Below are 2,904 nucleotides of genomic sequence, written 5' to 3' on the forward strand. Positions count from 1 at the left end.
TCACTTCCATGAAATTTTTAAAAAAAATTCTTTAGATAAGCCAGAGCCACAAAGCAAAAGTGTTACATGCTGCTCGACTGTGGCATCTAACATTTTGAATGAGTCAGTGAGCAGTGGACATACTTGCAAGTGGATACATGTAGAATTTTTGATTATGTCACAAGACACAGCTCATTAATTATATTTCCACCTATTGCCTTTCATAACTGATAAACACCCCACCCCAATATACATAACAAAAAAAGTGCCTTATGAGAGATTAATTTTCTTAAGAATCAAGTTTTCCATTATAAATATCAGTCAAAAAGCAGCTTAAATTCTCTTCACATTCAAAACCTTCCCTAAGGCAAGGTGTGGCTGCATGAAAGGTTAATGTGTTTAATAATGTGCTCTAGTTTGCAAAATAACATACACGATGAAATGTGCTGCTGTCACTGATGGTTTGGTTTTTTGATTTTTTTTTGGATAAAACTAGGTATGCTTCATGTATCCCAAGCCCTACTTAAGAGAGCTACAGCAAGCTACAGAAATACTTGTATAAACTGAGCTCTTTAAGGTGGAAGAAAATTCTTCCCAGAAAAAAGAAAACCCTGTGGGTTATAAATGGATCAAAAAGAATTATATTTTTTATTTATACTCCAGAAACGTAAGCAAGTGAATGAGATGGTTTCATATACATTTTTACATCCATCAGCAGTGAAAACACTGTTTATACATCAATTCTATAGTAAAATGTACATCCTTTTTCACTAAATATGCCAAATTTAATGGACAAAACCCTTCCATAGTGATTTGAACTCTTGAAATAACAAGGTCAAAATGGGCTACTGGTTAATAGGTTTTGAGCAATAATAAAGCTACCTTTCCAGAATGCACATTAATATTAGAGCATGCAGACAAAATAATGATAATAAAAAAAATCCAAAATGTCAATGCCCAGTTTGAGGAAATTTGTAAATCAGACGAGGGGGGACCCAGGACATTTTAGTCTAGTCTGGTTTATACTAAGTACAGTTCAGTAGCTCTGATCCTACCTGACTGTGCTTGGATTCCCTAATCACAAAGAAATGCATTCTTATGAAGTTAATCAGCTATAGACACAGAATGCTGATGAAGGTTTCCCCATATTTGCTTGATCTAAAGAAAACCCAGTTAGTGGCAATTCTACCAAATACTTGTAACATTCACATGAAACTTTAATTGATTTTCAAACGGTACAACTGTGCCATGAATTCAACCACATAGAATATAAGCCTTAAGCCCACTAGGTTTAAGCAATTGTGACTCTGTAGACTAAAACTATGTAAAATAAAATCTGATAACTCCCTGGTGTTAGAGGTAGACAGTTTTCTTTCAAATCCTAGGTTTGGTCCTTTATTTTATTCAGCAGTGAAAGCCATGAATACAGAACAAATAACAGCTGTTACAATTCTCAACCATGACTTCTAACGTCAGAGAATTCAAGGTATGAACACAGTACACAGTAATGAAAAGTATCAAAAATTAGTTTACCTCAAAAAAGATAAATAAAACAGGTATATCCCACCAATACATAAACAGATGTTTGTGCTACAGTTAAAATTTGCTGTATACAAAAGATCATCATAATCCCCCTCAGCTTATGATAGAAGCAAGAATACATGAGCCATTTAAATTGTCAGACATTATGCTTTATAAGGTATGCACAGAAGTTCAAGCAATAAATACATACATTAGTTCAAAGCCTTACAATAGCTACGCAAAGCAGATGCAGAAAAGCAGATTTGCTATTACTAGCAAGCAATGATATAAGAGTAAAAATTCATGAAATGCATTAAAGCAACATTTTTCTTAGAAAAAGTCTGGTCATTTATGGGTCCACCAACATTTTTACATAATATGCACAATTATCAAAATACAGACCAAGCATCTCAGAAAACTCCAAAAAACCTAAAATCTATTTTCAAAGCAATTGCAGTTTTGGAGGTTTTTCTGGTATAATGTGCAAGCAGCTATTTTTTTTTAAATTGTATTTATATAAAACCCATGCAAAACTCTACAGGTATATGCATTCTGTGGCTGAGACTTCCTTTCAAAAGTTTTGTAACTGAGGTATGCATACTTTAGCATTGTAGTCTTAGGCCACCTTCCTGACGGTACAATTACCACATTTACTTCCAGTCCATCAAAATCTCTTGAACATGTACTTGAAACACCCATCATCCTCTTTCAGGTAATGCCCACATCACAATCTTAGACGACTGATTGACTGAAAACAATCGACTACAAGGTTAATCCTCATCTCGATGTAATTACCGTAAACCTTCTTTTGATCATGACCCAAAGACAAACATAATGAAAAGTAGCAGTTACTGTGACGTTCTCACAATTCATGCAATCTGCCATAATTGTTCTAATTTCTTTTGTTTTTCTTTTTTTTTTTTGTTTTTTTTTTTCTTTTGCAGAGGTAGAAGCTTTCAGAAAGCCTTTTGGGTAAGTGGGAAAACCCTTTTGAAAGCCGTTATGTCCTTTTATTTGGTGTGATAGATGACTGTGTATATCTTTAAGTCTATTTGCTGACTTCAGCAAAGAATAAACAATGAGCTTAGTTTGCAAGAACCAGGACCATCACATGGAACTGGTACATATGTTAAGCTCTAGCAGCCACCTTCTGTCAAAAACTGTTTGTAAAGCAATAACCATAATCAGGTTATGAGGTCCCTTGGTTGGGGGAAAAAGTATTATCAAGACTTGGCACAGCACATGAAAAGCAACACGTAAAGTTTCTAGGTTTTAAGCAAACATCGGACTATGCTATTTTCAACTACACCATAACGCATTATCATATTTTTGGGTTTGGAGTTGTCAAGAAAACCAGCATTCCAACAATTTGGCCTGTGCAAGTCTTCCAAAGGGAGTGTATTG

At 34.6% G+C, this 2,904-nt stretch overlaps 1 protein-coding gene across 10 annotated transcripts in view; it reads right to left on the reverse strand.

The window, feature by feature from the left end:
• Positions 1-538: 538 nt before the first annotated feature.
• The window catches only part of FOXP2 (forkhead box P2), a 422,073-nt gene continuing 419,707 nt past the window's right edge, over positions 539-2,904 (reverse strand). For 6 of the 10 annotated variants that reach the window (XM_069851199.1, XM_069851193.1, XM_069851219.1 and 3 more), the window contains one exon: positions 541-2,904. This exon is cut by the window's right edge and continues 1,654 nt beyond it. The gene's annotated coding sequence lies outside the window, so the exon portion shown is untranslated. The other 4 variants (XM_069851240.1, XM_069851278.1, XM_069851249.1 and 1 more) reach the window with 2 other exon arrangements.

This window comes from Phaenicophaeus curvirostris, chromosome 1 (assembly GCF_032191515.1).
Source record: "Phaenicophaeus curvirostris isolate KB17595 chromosome 1, BPBGC_Pcur_1.0, whole genome shotgun sequence".
Classification (NCBI taxonomy): Eukaryota; Metazoa; Chordata; class Aves; order Cuculiformes; family Cuculidae; genus Phaenicophaeus; species Phaenicophaeus curvirostris.